This window comes from Artemia franciscana, chromosome 16 (assembly GCF_032884065.1).
Source record: "Artemia franciscana chromosome 16, ASM3288406v1, whole genome shotgun sequence".
Classification (NCBI taxonomy): Eukaryota; Metazoa; Arthropoda; class Branchiopoda; order Anostraca; family Artemiidae; genus Artemia; species Artemia franciscana.
The window spans coordinates 32,126,082-32,143,622 of NC_088878.1; the positions used below are offsets into that span (position 1 = coordinate 32,126,082).

The 17,541-nt window shown below is 35.4% G+C and overlaps 1 protein-coding gene across 1 annotated transcript in view; it reads right to left on the reverse strand.

Annotated features, from left to right (window-relative positions):
• LOC136037347 (tyrosine-protein kinase Drl-like) overlaps positions 1-17,150 on the reverse strand; it is a 227,572-nt gene extending 210,422 nt beyond the window's left edge. The window contains exon 1 of the mRNA XM_065720022.1: positions 17,081-17,150. The gene's annotated coding sequence lies outside the window, so the exon portion shown is untranslated. The remainder of the gene's footprint in view (positions 1-17,080) is intronic.
• Positions 17,151-17,541: the final 391 nt, after the last annotated feature.

A 17,541-nucleotide genomic window follows, 5' to 3' on the forward strand; every position in this document is an offset into this window, starting at 1 on the left:
TCGCTCGCAAGGTTATTACTTGTTTCGGGACAATTATGTAAATCAATACTTGTTGAAGTTTTTAACTGGTCTTTAAGTAAACTATTATAAATTTAACTTATCTTAAAATCCCCTCCATCTCTATTAATACTAATACCCCCATAGATAATCTTTTTATTTCTATAATTTCTCTAAAACTTTTCAAAAGTCCTACAGACTTATCAACCATTTTTGCCTGATCAAATAAAATATGAGGATAATTATATACGTATTCTGCTTCAGCGGATTCAAATGTTTCAGGTTTTTATTATGTCTTAGCGAGCAATCTATAGCATTTTTGTGTTGCTGTAGCCTATTTTGTATAACCTGCTTTGTTCTACCTGCATAAAATTTACCGCAAGAGCATGGAATTTTGTATACCCCATTTTGTATATTTCTTGGAACTTTATCTTTTCCGTTTTTCAAACAGTTCGTGGTAACGAACTGTAGTAAGGAGCGACCCGGCTCAATAGTAAACGAAACTCTAAAAAACGGAATTTCGATGCTAAGAGATATATCAAAAGAATCGGATTTTTATGCTGATTTTAAATATATAAGTTTCATCAAATTTAGTCTTTGTCATCAAAAGTTACGAGTCTGAGAAAATTTGCCTTATTTTGGAAAATAGGAGGTAACACCCCCTAAAAGTCATAGGATCTGAACGAAAATTACACCATCGCATTCAGCGTATCAGAGAACCCTATAGACAAAATTTCAAGGTCCAATCTACAAAAATGTGGAATTTCGTATTTTTTGCCAGAAGACAAATCATGGGTGCGTGTTTATTTGTTTTTTTTTTTTTTCCCCAGGGGTCATCGTATCGACCAAGTGGTCCTAGAGTGTTGCAAGAGGGCTCATTCTAACGGAAATGAAAAGTTCTAGTGCCCTTTTTAAGTGACCAAAAAATTGGAGGGCACCTAGGCCCCCTCCCACGCTCATTTTTTTCCCAAAGTCAACGAATCAAAATTTTGAGATTGCCATTTTGTTCTGCATAGTCGAAAACCATAACAAATATGTCTTTGGGGATGACTTACCCCCCACAGTCCCTGGGGGAGGGGCTGCAAGTTACAAACTTTGACCAATGTTTACATACAGTAATGGTTACTGGGAAGTGTACCGACGTTATCAGGGGGATATTTTTGGTTTGGGTGTGGGGTTCAGGGGAGGGGGCTATATGGGAGGATCTTTCCTTGGAGGAATATTTCATGGGGGAAGAGAAATTCAATGGAAAGGGCGCAGGAATTTCTAGCCTTACTATAAAAAAAACAATGGAAATATAAACATGAAAAAGTTTTTTCAATTGAAAGTAAGGAGAAGCAGTAAAACTTAAAACGAACAGAGATTATTACGCATATGAGGGGTTCTAAAAATACTTTAGCATAAAGAGCGAGGTATTTAGGAGGAGATAAATACTTCGCTCTTTATGCTAAAAAGTTTTTAAATAATTTCAACTATTTATTCTACGGCCTTTCTGATTCAGGGGTCATTCTTAAAGAATTGGGATAAAACAAGATTTAGTGTGAAGAGCGAGGTATTAACGAGGGGACCAACCCCCTCATATATATAATCAAAAATATAAGAATATAAAAGTTTGTTACGTAAGTTAATTCTTAAGTAACGTATTTTTTTTACTAATAAAAACGTTCGTTAAAAATTAAAAGATCTAGTTGCCTTTTTAAGTAACCGAAAAATTGGAGGGCAACTAGGCCTCCTTCTCCACCCCTTATTTCTCAAAATCGTCTGATCAAAACTAAGAGAAAGCCATTTAGCCAAAAAAAGAATTAATATGCAAATTTCATTTTAATAATTTATGTCCGGAGAGCCAAAATCAGACATGCATTAATTCAAAAACTTTCAGAAATTAAATGAAAAAAACAAGTTTTTTTAAATGAAAGTAAGGAGCGACATTAAAACTTAAAACGAACAGAAATTACTCCGTATATGAAAGGGGCTTTTCCTCCTCGACACCCCGCTCCTTGCGCTAAAGTTTGATTCTTTCTCGCAACCCTACTTTTTAAAACAATAAAAAACTTTAGCGTAAAGAGTGGGGTGTCGAGGAGGAAAAGCCCCTTTCATATACGGAGTAATTTCCGTTCGTTTTAAGTTTTAATGTCGCTCCTTACTTTCATTTAAAAAAAAAACTTGTTTTTTTCATTTAATTAGCCATAAAAAACGCTAACTCTCCTGATTTAAAAACTGTTTTTATATTATGTTTTCTTAATTCTCTCCTTAGTTTCTGTGACAACATTGGAATATAAGACAAAGTTATGTAATTTGTTTTTTGAATTGACCCATTTTTCTTCTAATATTAAAGGTTCCATTAACTTTTTTTCCTTTTTTCAATTATTTGAGAAATCATATTTTCGGGATATCCTTTTCCTACTAGGATATCCTTAATACAAATTAATTCATGCTCATGTATTCTGGTGAGGCTAATTTTAATACTCTATCAAGTAAAGAAATAACTACCCCCCTTTTTACTTGGATAGGGTGATATGCGAAAGACCAATAACGTTTGTTGTTAGTTGGTTTACGGTAAATTGAAAAAGATAGTTCATTATTATTTCTATGGATCTAAATATCCAGAAACGGTAACTTATTCTCTGTTTCATTTTCAATTGTAAAAATAAATTCCCCTCCCAAATTATTTAAATGTTCCAGAAAACTTTCAATTTGTGGATTTTTCGTAAATGGAAAAGCAGTGGGGTCTAAAAAATTAATTACCTACGCCAAGGGGCTTGTGTCACTTGTCAGTAACGTTGTACGCCGTGTTCATAACTTTTCTTCTCCTGGGATCTATTGGGAATAAAGTTAACAGTCTGGTCATCAGTCTTGTGGGTGCCCTTAAACAGTAAAACAGTCTTTTGCTAAGGCTACTATCCACAAATTTGGATCTTACACTCAGCTGCAGTTGCACCGCTATAGAATTACCTCTGACGATGGTGTTCTGCTTCACCATGCAATTGAACCCATTGCTTGGAGAAGGTATGTAAATCACTAGACATGTCTGAACGCCAGTGGGCTCTGGTGAGTTTGCGTTCTAGGGGCTAATATCCTCTTCCCCTGTATACTCATGGCTAGGATTCCCCGTTTCTTTTTTATTGAGCCCCGGACACTAGGTTCCTAGGTCCCTTGGTTCACACCTCCTATTTAATGGAGATACCCAACTAGAGCGTTTTTTCCTTCTTTAGCAGGAGGGATTGTACCTTTGATTATCCAAGTAACATGTCAGACACTAAGATAGTCAGGTCGTTTCAATTATCTTGAGGCTGGCAAGCTAATAACAGAGTGCGTGAAGAGTAGCTTCATCTGACACTGCAATTCGATCTGGAATAATCTTCCAGAGCAATTTATTCCCAAAAGTTTTTCTATTAGGTTTTTTAAAATAAGATTCAAAGTCATGTAAAAACAACCATTAAATACTAGTGGTAAATCAGATATTTAATTATGCCTGGCGCTACGAATCTAGCAAAAGAGCAAACAATATTTTGCAGACCTTTACATATATTTTAGCCAGTTCAAAAAAAAAAAAAAAATATATAGCTCACGACTAGCAAAAAAAAAATGGAACTCAGCCTGGCTGGAATATCGGTGCTTTGAAAATTTTAGAAACCGTCTTAAGCCAATTTTACTGAAAGATTATATTAAAGTTTCGCATTGCAACTTAATGAAAACTTGTATAAGTTATCCATTCTCTTTAGATGGCAGTATTATAAGTAGTGCTGCAACTATAGGTCCTAAATTTAAGTTATCCAGCTGTATATCTTTATGTGTTCAAGTTTTAGATCTTTTTATGTTGAATGTGTGCTTTTTTTCTGACAAATTTATAAAATATTGGTTCTAATATACTATTTTACCTTATATTTCACACTACTTTATACTTTTAGGTTTCAAAACTTCATTTGAAGTTTACAATAAGACTGTAATATTTTGTTACAAAAAAATAATTCTATCTAAATAAATCTTTGTGATTATATTTACTATTTTTTTCGATAGGATTTTTTTTCTGATATAGCTGGGTACCAAAACTACTACAAACATTAGGATTTATGAGTTAAAACATCTAAAAATACGCTTCGTCTATTCTACCTAGTTCAAAACTTTGTTTGGAGCACTTTCCAAGACTTTTCTGAAGGTTTTTACCTAACTTTTTTACTTTTAATGAATCATTTAGTCTTTCCTAGTATGGGAATGGAAAGAAAAATTTTGTCTAAAATTTGCAAGAAGAAAAAAAGAAAAACCGTGTTTAATGAGAATGAAATACTAACGAAAGACTTAACAAGTGTAAATGGCAATAAAAAAGGACGGTGACAAAAGGGATCATTTATTTATCAGTTAAGTAATGAAAAGGAACTAATTTTTAATTATAGCTTTCCATTTTTCAGTTTCATGTCCAAAATTACTAAAATATCATTCAGTTCTAGTGAAATCCTTGGGTATACCGTTTGGCTGTGACAAACTCCACAAAATAAAGGTTGATATTAGCAGTTTTCTTTTTAAAATATGGAGTGCAGCATGTTAAATGATTAGTTTCAAGAAAAATGTTGAGCATAATATATTATTATATATATTATTATATATTATTATATATATAATATATCATAATATATTATAATGTCTTTTCAGTCAGTGCTGAATAATAGTTTAAAATATCCCTAAGCACTTTTTTATCATCGTCCCTTACCCATCGACTAAACATAACTTATTTTTACATTCATCCAACCCGCCAGCACATTAGTCTAATTGTTAAAATAAAATATAAATCAAGCAATGTAAATTAATAAAATGCAACTTTTTAGCATTATTACTTTGAAAAATTTAGAATCAATTTATGTAGTCAAATATAGAATTGCTGTAAAATTGTCTGTTTAAATTCTGTACTTTCCCAAAAAACCACAAAACATCTTTCTAGGCCGTATAATGATATTGGAGATATTTCTTTTCATAATATGAAATGGGGTTTCTTCTTATCTTTTGGACTTCCACTTGATTGAATTGACTATTAGCTTTCTAATAGCCATTCTATTGTTGCTTCAATTCATCTTCAGACACATTTACTTGGTAATGGGAACGACATTCCAGGTCATTAGCCGCTAAAAGGTTCTGAAGAATATTTTCAGGATCATTGCCTAAACTAAACCACAAACACTCAAAAAGTAAGACTGCCAAAAAGTGAGACTTCTTTAGCTTATTTTTTTCTCTCTCTTTTTATTGACGAAATTTTAAACTTCACCTCTAACATTAAGTTTCCATTTGACTCAACCACTTTTAACTGATCCCCGCTGAACTCAACCATTTAACTCAATAATTGTTCCCTCAACCCTCGTACCAAATCAACCCCCGTTCATCTTAACCCCTGTATATCTCAACCTCCAATCAACTCAACCCCATTCAGCTCAACTCCTGCAACAGGTAATTTTGAATGAAACCAAATTGAAAGAAGAGCTCAGTTGCTTGGAAGTTGAGCTAAACAGGTTTTTGTTGGTATGGGGATGAATTGAGCACGGGTTGAGTTGAATGGGGTTGGACTGGATGAGGGTCGAGTTAGACTTGGGCTGAGTTACATAGAGGGTTTATTTTGATGTTGTTGAGTTGAATAGTGTTTACACGAATAGACGTCGAGTTAAACGAAGGTTGAGTTAAAATGAAGCTGAGTTAAATGAGATTGCGTTGAATGAGGATTTATTTTAGAGATGGTCGACTTAAATGGGCTAAACTCAATAAAGTTGAGTTAAACGTGGGTGAGCGATGCACACATCCTCACACCAAATTATCTTTTAGATTTTATTGTCTCCCTTGACGCAAACCGCTCTTGAAGCATTTTACTTTTCTTTAAGGACTGCTTATATTGCTCATATGATTCATGTTGTTTATTGCAACGGAATAAAAAAAATAAATAGGAAAAAAACTAAATGGATTAAAAATAGAATTGTGTAAAAAGTCAAACCTGAAACGAGCAGAAATTACTTTGTAGTAGAATATAAATTTCAAAACTAACAGAAAAAGTTTTCTTATTATCATGATGAAAAAAAAAATACAAATAAAAGAAGATTTTCAAACAAAATCAAAGAGCCATATTAAAGTTTAAGACGAGAATAAATAAAGTATAATAAGAAATAGTTGAATAAAAAAATTCTGAAACGAGCTGAATTTAAACTGAATGCTCAAGTCAAACTTAGAACGAACAGAAATCACGACAAACAAGATTTTGGCAATTTACTCCCGATCCAATTCATAAACGCTCTAAAGGCACTGGGTACTTTTTTTTTTACCAAAAACTATACGTTTTAATCAGTGCGGTTTAGCTTTTCAAATATTGACAAAAAATAAAAGATAAAATTACTGTAACAATCAAAATGATTGAAAAGAAATAAAGAACATAAACTGATTGTTTAGTATGTAATGATAATAATTTCTGAAAATCTCAGCAATTCAAGATTTACTCATTTTTTTTTTCAGAGCTAGGGTTACGAAAAAAATGTTTGTAATCAATTTGGTTTTCAGTAAAGCCCCACAAAGCAGCTTCCTTTAAAAGGTTTACTGGATGGAGCAGGGTATTAGCCAAACATCTGCAAGTTATTATTCCTATTCTTTTCAAGTTTTTCAGGGTAGGAGGCACTTGTGATGACTTTTGACCCATTATAGTGTACCATCTTCATAATGAAGATGTGGTAATGAGTTGCATTGGCAGGTTTCACTGTTTCCTGTCTAATGATGCATGGCCATTTATGTATAGTTTTTTTTTGCTAGCCACCCGATAAAGCTTCTTTCACCTGGTTGTAGTTGACAATAATAAAAAACCCTCAGATCAAATAGCTTTTTCGGAGACGACCTGTAGTACGACCACCGAACTTCCAAATGGACCTGTTTACGGTAGCCCGCTGCAATATACGTCAATCAGATCTAAAGTTTAGCCAGTTCCTATATTTAGTGAAGTCGTTCAAACCATCTATCACGTGCATCACTGAGACCAATCTCAACCATTAAATACAGAGAAATGAGGTTGCGATTCATGGATGCACTCTCCTCAGGCGAAATAGTGAAAGTAGTCACGGCACTAAATATGGAAGGAGAAGATGTTGCTATTTACCTACAGAGCCATATTTCATATTCATGTCTAAATATATCATATTTAGCAAGAGGCTTTGTCGGTTAGGGTTACCCTCCCCAATATGTCTGTGATTGGAGGTACCTTGCATAGCCCACTAGCCTGCTTGATCACCAGCTACCTTAAAGCCTCCCTCAAATACATTTGAGGCAAGTAAACTAAGTTTGCCATTATCCTACATAGAGACTTCAAATTCCATCATAGCGTGTGGCTTTGCAGCAGCAATACTGATAAGGAGGGGGCGTACGCGTATGATCTATCTCTCTCTTATAGGCTGGAACAATTGGTCTATTTTGACATGTATCACGGCCAAAACGGATCAATCTGGCCTTGACATCTTCTTTAGAGATCACCCTGACTGCTTTAACGTAGAACTTGATGCTTTCACAAGTTACCATGATGCAATCACTGCACATGGAAACCTTCTCATTCACCCTTCAACAAAGCATGAACGAACAATCCGGCAATATAATAGAGGTAATTGGGACGGTTTGAGAAACACTCTTTGTTCTCAGCAGTGGAGATCCTTCCTTCTAGAAAGCCCAGAAAAAGCTGCAGAGAAGTACCAGCAGGCCAAAGTTGATTTTGTCGAAAAACATGTCCCTTCAAAGTGGATCCAGGAGTCCAGTAAGGACAAACCATGGTTCATTTCCCAGTGTAAGAAGACTATCCGAGTCAATAAAAAGGTACATAAGTGATGGCTACTTTCAAAGAGTGAAGAGGACAGAATTGCATTCATCAACATGCGCCAAAATGTAGTTCTTGGTATTCGGCAATTTTTGTTTCAGCATAAGAAGGAATTTGCCACCAAGCTTCAATATGCTTCGGCAAAGAGTTGGTAGAGAATTGCCAAGGAGGCTTTACCATCACCAAACAAGATCTTAATTTCTTCTCTACAGATTAATGGGACTGTGGTACAAGATCCACAGGCAAAGGCTGATGCTCTTGTTGAGGCTTTTGCTGTATTCTCAAATTTGGACGACGACAATAGAAAAGTACCAAATTTTTTTGACCGAACCAAGACTGTTCTGGATCGTGTGAATATTTTTAATTCTAAAATCTTTCACTTTGTAGGGCATCTTTATGTGACCAAATCCAGAGGTTCTGACAACATACCACAAGGTGTCCTGATATTCAGCAGTGCTAAAATAGCTGTAGGACTACCTTTGTCACTGCTCTTGTGGATATACTTTCGCTCCAAAACCTTCCCGAAATAATATAAGTTTGCCCATGTTATACTTACCCTAAATCCAGATGGTGGTCTAACAAATGTGGGCTTCTGTAGGCCTATTAGCCTCCTCTCCTGCCTTGGCAATGTCTATAAGAGTGTCTCAAATAATACATTTCAACAGCTCCTGGAATCAAATGACCTTCGAGACGATCGCCAATATGGATTCCAGTGCAAACGCTTAACATTAGACTATAGACCCGCATCATTAATGGATTGAAATTCTGGCAATAGGGTATGACACTAGGCTATTATTGCAAAGGCCTCCGACAGAGTATGGAACCATGGCCTGATAAATAAACTCCATGCCTATGATATGCGTGGATGTTTGTTAGAAGTAATTGACAGCTTTCTATCTGATCGTTCACTGCAGATTGTTTTTGATGGGTTTTTCCGCGAAGATTTAGTGAAAGCAGGGACTTAACATGGCTGTGTCTTGGGACTTACACCTTTCTTCATCTTAATAAACGACATAGGAGACAGTCTCGCAAGGCCTCTATATCACTTTCCCGTCGATACCACTACGCACTCAGCCAACCCGAAAAACAAAGACCCGACACCAGTATCCCTTTCCCTAGAGGCGTCTCTTTATAAAATTAAAAAGCGGTTTGATAGATGGATGTTGAACTTTAATACATCAAAAACGAAAGAGCTTCTTACTACAAAACCAAAGGTGCCACGTGAGCACACAAGTCTCATTTTCCAAAATGACACTATAAAGAGAATCAACAAGCTTCGTCTACTGGGGATTCATTTCTCCACCAATCTCTCTTGGGATAATTACCTTGATAGGGTGAGAACTTCCTCTGCAAGGAAGCTGGGAGTTATTCTTCGCTGCAAAAACCTTTTCCCATCCAGCTTTATTATTCAACTCTTCAAGTCCCGCTTCAGACCCACTGCTGAACATGGAATTGCTCCAGAAGATTAAGAATAAGGCAAATAGGTTGGACCGCGCTTCCAGACCATCCTCATTCCAGCTTTTAAATGAAAGGCTTGAGGTATCCTCGATGGTTGTTTTCTACGAGCATATGAATTTGCCTTCCTCAGATGAACTCTCTCATATTTTTCTCCCCGTTGTTCAGCCATCAGGGCAGATAAGAATGTATAAAGCTCGGTCCAATCAAACAGTTCGTGGTAACGAACTGTAGTAAGGAACGACCTGGCTCAATAGTAACCAAAACTCCAAGAACCGAATTTGTATAACAATAGTTACATCAAAAGAATTGCATTTTAATGCTGATTTTAAATATATAAGTTTCATTAAGTTTAGACTTACCCATCAAAAGTTGCGAGCCTGCAAAAATTTGCCTTATTTTAGAAAATAGGCGAAAACACCTCCTAAAAGTCATAGAATAAAAAAAAGTCATGTCACACCATCAGATTCAGCGTATCAGAGAACCCTATTGTAGAAGTTTCAAGCTCCTATCTACAAAAATGTGGAATTGTGTGATTTTTGCCAGAAGGCAGATCACGGATGCGTGTTTATTTATTTATTTATTTTTTTCAGGGGTGATCGTATCGGCCCAGTGGTCCTAAAATCTCGCAAAAGGGCTCATTCTAACGGAAATGAAAAGTTCTAGTGCCCTTTTCAGTGACCAAAAAAAATTGGAGGACACCTAGGCCCCCTCCCACGCTAATTATTTTCCCAAAGTCACCGGATCAAAATTTTAAGATAGCCATTTTATTCAGCGTAGTCGAAAAACCTTATAACTGTGTCTTTGGGGACGACTTACTCCCCACAGTCCCCGTGGGAGGGGCTACAAGTTAAAAACTTCCACCAGTGCTTACATATAGTAGTGGTTATTTGGAAGTGTACAGACGTTTTTAGGGGGATTTTTTTTGAGGGGGGGTTGAAAAGAGGAGGATAGGAAAAATAGGAAATAATACAGGAAAAATAGGGGAACTTTCCTTGGAGAAATTTATCATGGGGGAAGAAAATTTCCATGAAGGGAGTGCAGGATTTTCTAGCATTATTAAAAAAAAAAATGAAAAAATAAATATGAAAGAGTTTTTTCAACTGAAAGTAAGGGGCAGAATTAAAACCACTTAAAACAAACAGAAATTACAACGCATATGATGGGCTCACCTTCTCTTAATACCTCGCTCTCTACGCTAAAGTATTTTTAGTAGTTTCAACTATTTATTCTACGGTTTTTGTTTAATTTAATTTAAAAGTTAAGCTTTAGTGTAAAGAGCAAGGTATTGACGAGGGGTGAACCCTCTCATATACGTAATAAAAACATGAGAACGCAGAAGTTTGTTACGTAAGCTAGTTTATAAGTTACGTACATCTTTTACTAATAAACCGTAACCAAAAAACCGGAGGGCAACTAAGCCTCCTCCCCCGCTTCTTTTTTTCTCAAAATCGTTCGATCAAGACAATGAGAAAGCCATTTAGCCAAAAAAATAAATATGTAAATTTCGTTTTAATTATTCATCTGTGGAGAGCCAAAATCAAAACATGCATTGATTCAAAAACGTTCAGAAATTAAACAAAAAAAACAAGTTTTTTTCAACGGAAACTAGGGAGCGACATTAAAACTTAAAACGAACAGAAATTACTTCATATGTGAAAGGAGCTGCTTCCTCATCAACGCCCCGCTCTTTACGCTAAAGTTTCTTACTGTTTTAAAAAGCAGAGTTAAGAGAAAGAGTCAAGCTTTAACGTAAAGAGCGGGGCGTTGATGAGGAAGCAGTCCCTTTCACATATGAAGTAATTTCTGTCCGTTTTAGTTTTTAATGTCGCTCCTTACTTTCCGTTAAAAAAAACTTGTTTTTTTTATTTAATTATCTAAAGGACGACGCGCCAAGAACCGACTACTTAAGGAACAGCTTCTTCCTTTGGTTTCTTCAACATACCCTACAACAGACACTAAAAGTTTAAAGTTAATACCATCAGCAAATCCTGGAGCATTTCCGATACATCCGTCTGATAACCTGTGTGGGTATAGTGTGTTTCTATTTAGTTCAATACGGTTTCAATATTCTCCAAATCTTTCGCCTTAATATTCTTAACTTTGGTAGTAATTGCAGTAGCGCCTGCAGTAATAGCAGTGGCAGTAGTAGTAGTAGCAGTAAAATTGATAGTAGTTGCCTTAGCTTTAGTGGCAGTAGTAGTAATAGAAGTAGTAATAATAGTTGCACAAAGAGTAGTATGAGCAGAAGCACTAGCAATTGGATGCAAATATTGTCTTTTGATTATTTCAACGTACCCCAAACCAAGCCCTGTTAGTTTCAGCTACATACACGGAACTGTTCTTAAGATTAAATATAAAAAAACAAGGTTTTTTAACTGAAAATAAGGAGCGAGATCAAACCTTAAAGCGAACAAAAATTACTCCGTATATGAAAGAGGCTGTTCCCTCCTCAACGCCCCGGTCTTTACGCTTAAGTTTGACTCTTTCTCTCAACTCTACTTTTTAAAACAATAAAACAATTTAGCGTAAAGAGTGGGGCGCTGAGGAGAAAACAGCCCCTTTCATGTGCGGATTAATTTTTGTTCGTGTTAACTTTTAATCTCGCTCCTTACTTTCAGTTAAAAAAAAACTTGTTTTTTTAATTTAATTTCTGAAGATTTTTTAAATGATATATGTTTTGATTTTGCCTCACCGCACATGAATAATTGAAACGAAATTTATATATTGATCTATTTTTATGGCAAAATAGCTTTCTCATAGTTTTGATCGGACGATGTTGAGAAAAAAGAAGCGGGGGAGTAGGCCTAGTTACGCTCCATTTTTGATTATTTAAAAAGGCAACTAGAACTTTTAATTTTTTACGAACAGTTTTACTAGTAAAAATATACATAACTTGCGAATTAACTTTTGTAACGAACTTCTATATTCGTATGTTTTTATTACGTATATGAGCGGGTTCACCCCCTCGTTAATACCATGCTCTTTACCCTAAAGTTTAAATTTTGTCCCAATGCCTTAAGAATGACCCCTGAATCATAAAGGCCATAGAATAGATAGTTGAAATTAATAAAATTATTTTAGTGGAAACAGCGAGGTATTAGGAGGAGGTGGACCCCCCATATGCGTAATAATTTCTGTTCGCTTTAAGTTTTAATGTCGCTCCTTACTTTCAATTGAAAAAACTTTTTCGTATTTATTTTTTCATTCTTCTTTAAGAAAAATGCCAAAAAAATCCTGCGCCCCCTTCAGGCAAAATCCCCCTCCCCTCAACACCTCCCCCAAACCAAAAAAAAATCCCCCTTAAAGCGTCTGTACACTTCCCAATAACCATTACTATGTGTAAACACCGGTCGAAGTTTGTAACTTGCAGCCCCTCCAAATGGAACTGTGGGGAAGTAAGGCGTCCCAAAAACATACTAATTTAGTTTTTCGACTACGCTGAATAAAATGGCCATTTCAGAATTTTGATCCAATGAATTAGGGAAAAGCATGAGCGTGGGAGGGGGCCTAGATGCCTTCCAATTTTTTTGGTCACTAAAAAAGGGAACTAGAACTTTTAATTTCAGTTAGAATGGGCCCTCGCACGACATTCTTGGACCGCTGGATGGATACGATCACCCCTGGGGAAAAAACAAACAAATAAACACGTATCCGTGATCTGTCTTGTGGCAAAAAAATGCAAGATTCCACATTTTTGTAGATAGGAGCTTGAAACTTCTACTGTAGGATTCTCTGTTACGCTGAATCTGATGGTGTGATTTTCGTTAAGATTCTATGACTTTTAAGGAATGTTTCCCCCTATTTTCTAAAATAAAGCAAATTTTCTCAGGCTCTTTGCTTTTGATGGGTAAGTTCAAATTTAATGAAACTTATATATTTAAATTCAGTATTAAAATTCGATTCTTTTGATGTAATTATTGTTATAAAAATTCCGGTTTTTAGAGTTTCGGTTACTATTGAGCCGGGTTGCTCCTTGCTAAAGTTCGTTACCACGAACTGTTTGATATTGCTCATATGCCAGAAGTGCACGATTTTAGTGATATTTTCCATTTAACGGCCACACCATTATACGGGCAACCGCTCCATAGAAAGTTATATGTCTCTGGGATTAATTTAAAAACCTTTACCCTTGGTCTCTGGGGGTGGGGGCTTTGTCCACTCTAGAGGCACCATTATATGTCCTTCGGACTATTGTGAACGAAATGGCTACCTCACAATTTCGATTACATGTGTTTGGGGAAAAGCGAGTGCCGAGGGGGAGGCTGGTTGCCCTCCATCACTTTTAAATCTTAAAACAGAAAAGAACTTTACCTTTCCATTAAACTGAGCCTCCTATAAAGTTTATAAGACAATCATTTCAATGAAAACCTTTTATGCTCCTGGGGCATAACTTACAACTCTTACAACTCGTGGACTTAGGGGACTAGTTGCCCTCCAATCACTTTTCAAACAGTTCGTGGTAAAGAACTGTAGTAAGGAGCAGCCTGGCTCAATAGTAACCAAAACTCCAAAAAATAGAGTTTTGATACCATCATTAGTTACATCAAAAGAATCGCAATATAATGCTAATTTTAAATATATGTTTAATCAAGGTTAGTCTAACCCATCAAAAGTTACGAGCCTGAGAAAATTTGACTCATTTTAGAAAATAGGGGAAAACACCCCCTAAAAGTCATACAATCTTAAACAAAAACCACACCATCAGATTCAGCGTATTGCCAGAAGACAAATCACGAATGCATGATTTATTTTTTTTCAGGGGTGATCGTACCGACTCAGTGATCCTAGAATGTCGCAACAGGGCTCATTCTAACGTAAATTAAAAGTTCTAATGCCCTTTTCAATCGAAAGAAAAATTTAAAGGGCACCTAGGCTCCCTCCCACACTCAATTTTTCCCTAAAGTTAACGGATCAAAATTTTGTGATAGCCATCTTATTCACCATATTCGAAAAACCTAATAACTATGTCTTTGGGGACGACTTACTGTTCCGCAGTCCCGGTGGAAAGGACTGCATGTTACAAACTTTGACCTGTGTTTACATAAAGCAATGGTTACTGGGAATTGTACAGACGTTTTCAGGGGGATTGTTTTGGTTTGGGTGGGAAGAGTTGAGGGAGGGGGATTACGTGGGAGGATTTTCCCATGGAGGAACTTCTCATGGGGAAGAGATTTTCAATGAAGGGGGCGAAGGATTTTCTAGCATTATTTAGAAAAAAAATAAAAAAATAAATATGAGAAGTTTTTTCTACTGAAAGTGAGAAGCAGCATTAAAACTTAAAACGAACGGAAATTATTACGCATATTAGGGGTTTACCTCCTCGTAATACCTCGCTCTTTACGCTAAAGTATCTTTAGTAATTTCAACTATTTATTAAAAAATATACAAATAGAGAAGTTCGTTACGTAAGTTAATTCGTAAGTTGAGTATATTTTTTACTAATGAAAACGTTCGTAAAAAATTGAAGTTCTAGTTGCCTTTTTAAATAATCAAAAAATTGGAGGGCAACTAGGCCTCCTCCCTTGCTCCTTTTTCCTCATAATCTTCCGATTAAAACTATGAGAAAGCCATTTAGCCAAAAAAAAATTAATATACAAATTTCGTTGTAATTATTTATGTGCGATGAGCCAAGATCAAAACATGCATTAATTCAAAAACGTCCAGAAATTAAATAAACAAACAAGTTTTTGTTAAATGAAAGTAAGGAGCCACATTAAAACTTAAAACGAACAGAGATTACTCCGTATATGAAAGGATATTTTCCTCCTCATCACCCCGCCTTTTACGCTAAAGTTTTTTATTGTTTTCAAAGTAGAATTAAGAGAAAGAGTCAAATTTTAGCGTAAAGAGCGAGGCGTTGAGGAGGAAAAGCCCCTTTCATATACGGAGTAATTTCTGTTCGTTTTAATTTTTAATTTCGCTCCTTACTTTCATTTAAAAAAACTTGTTTTTTTTATTCAGTACTCCTAAAAAGGGCACTAGAAACTCTGATTTTCGATCTAGTGAGCCCCTGGAAGTTTATACAGCCATTGGGGCAGATATAAACCTCATATATCCCTGGAGCATAAATTATAACCCTTGCCCTGAGGGATCTCGAGGGGTGGTCATCCCCAAAAACAAAATTACTGGACCTTTCAACTATGCTGAACAAAATAGATATCTCAATTTTGATTGGATGTATTTCGGAAAATGATGGGATGGGGAGATGGTTGCCCTCTAATGACTTTCAACTATTAAACTAAATGACTTTCAACTACTTCAATGCTGCATAAAATGAGAAGTAGAAATTTTATTTTTTGCCAGAAGACAGATCACGGATGCGTGTTTATTTGTTTTCTTGTTTATTTGTTTTTCTTTTTTTGTTGTTTTTTTCCCCAGGGGTGGTCGTATTGACTGAGTGGTCCTAGAATCTTGCGAGAGGGTTCAACCTAACGGAAATTAAAAGTTCTAGTGCCCTTTTTAAGTGACCAAAAAAATTGGAGGGCACCTAGGCCCCCTCCCATGCTCATTTTTTCCCCAAAGTCACCAGATAGAAATTCTGAGATAGCCATTTTATTCACCATAATCAAAAATCTTAATAACAATGTCTTTAGAGACGACTTACTCCCCCTCAGTCCCCATGGGAGGGGCTACAAGTTGAAAACTTTGACCTGTATTTACATATAGTAATGGTTACTGGGAAGTGTACAGACGTTTTCAGGGGGATTTTTTTTGTTTAAGGGGGAAAGTTGAGGGGGGGTTACGTGGGAGGATATTTCCATGGAGAGACTTTTCATGGTAAAAGAGAATTTCAATGAAGGGGGCGCAGGATTTTCTAGCTTTATTTGAAAAAAATAATGAAAAAATAAATTTGAAAAGATTTTTCTACTGAGAGTAAGGAGCAGCATTAAAACTTAAAACGAACAAAAATTATTACGCAAATGAGGGGTTTACCTCCTCCTTATACCTCACTCTTTCCGCTAAAGTAATTTAGTAATTTCAATTATTTATTCTACGGCCTTTGTGATTCAGGGGTCATTCTTAAAGAATTTGGACACAATCTAAGCTTTAGTGTAAAGAGCGAGGTATCGACGAGGGTTGAACCCCCTCATATACGCAATAAAAACATACGAATATAGAAGTTCGTTACTTAAGTTAATTCGTAAGTTACGTATATTTTTTACCAATGAAAACGTTTGTAAAAAATTAAAAGTTCTAGTTGCTTTTTTAAGTAATCAAAAACTTGGAGGGCAACTAGGCCTCCTCCTTCGCTTCTTTTTTCTCAAAATCTTCCGATTATTTGCAATTAATTAATATGCAAATTTCGTTTAAGATCAAAACATGCATTAATTCAAAAACGTCCAGAAATTAAATAAAAAAAACAAGTTTTTGTAACGGTAAGTAAGGAGCGACATTAAAACTTAAAACGAACAGAAAGTACTCCGTATATGAAAGGGGCTTTTCCTCCTTAACGCCCCGCTCTTTACGCTAAGGTTTCTTACTGTTTTAAAAAGTAGAGTTAAGAGAAAGGGTCAAACTTTAGCGTAAAGAGCGAGGCATTGAGGAGGAAAAGCCCCTTTCATATACGGAGTAATTTCTGTTCGTTTTAAGTTTTAATGTCGCTCCTTACTTACCGTTACAAAAACTTGTTTTTTTTTTTTATTTAATATCGAAAGAAGGGACTAAATTGACTTTGCACCCAGTTGAACTTTATCCTTTTCAATCGTAAACATCGTGATGGATGAAAACTTGGAAAAATATCTTATATAATCTAGTTGGTATATATAAAGCCGTCTTCAGCAAAGAAAATAATAAACAATAAACACTTACAATAAAAGTTTTCGGTTAAAAATCCATTTTTTTTTTTCTTAAATAGCCTTGGCATCATTACTTCTTAACGAAAAGTTCAACCAAGACTGTGTGATAAAAGCTAACATTTTACAAGCTAAAGAGGTTCATTCATTGAACCAACTGTATTTATTAAAAATTGGAATAATTTCTTATTACAATATTTGCCTTCTCTGCAGCTAATCTTGTAGTTCTTTTGGGATTGGGCTTGTTTTTATTCGTTCCTACTTTTTTTTTATTTTAAATTAGATTATTTTCTATAATTAGTTTTGTGTACATAGGGTTGAGTGTGTATTCACCCAAGTCAAATATTGCAATGAGAAATCATTCCAATTTTTAATAAATACAGTTAGTTCAATGAAAGAACTTTTTTAGCTTGTAAAATGTTAGCTTTTATCATACAGTCTTGGCTGAACTTTTCGTTAAGAAGTAATGATGCCAAG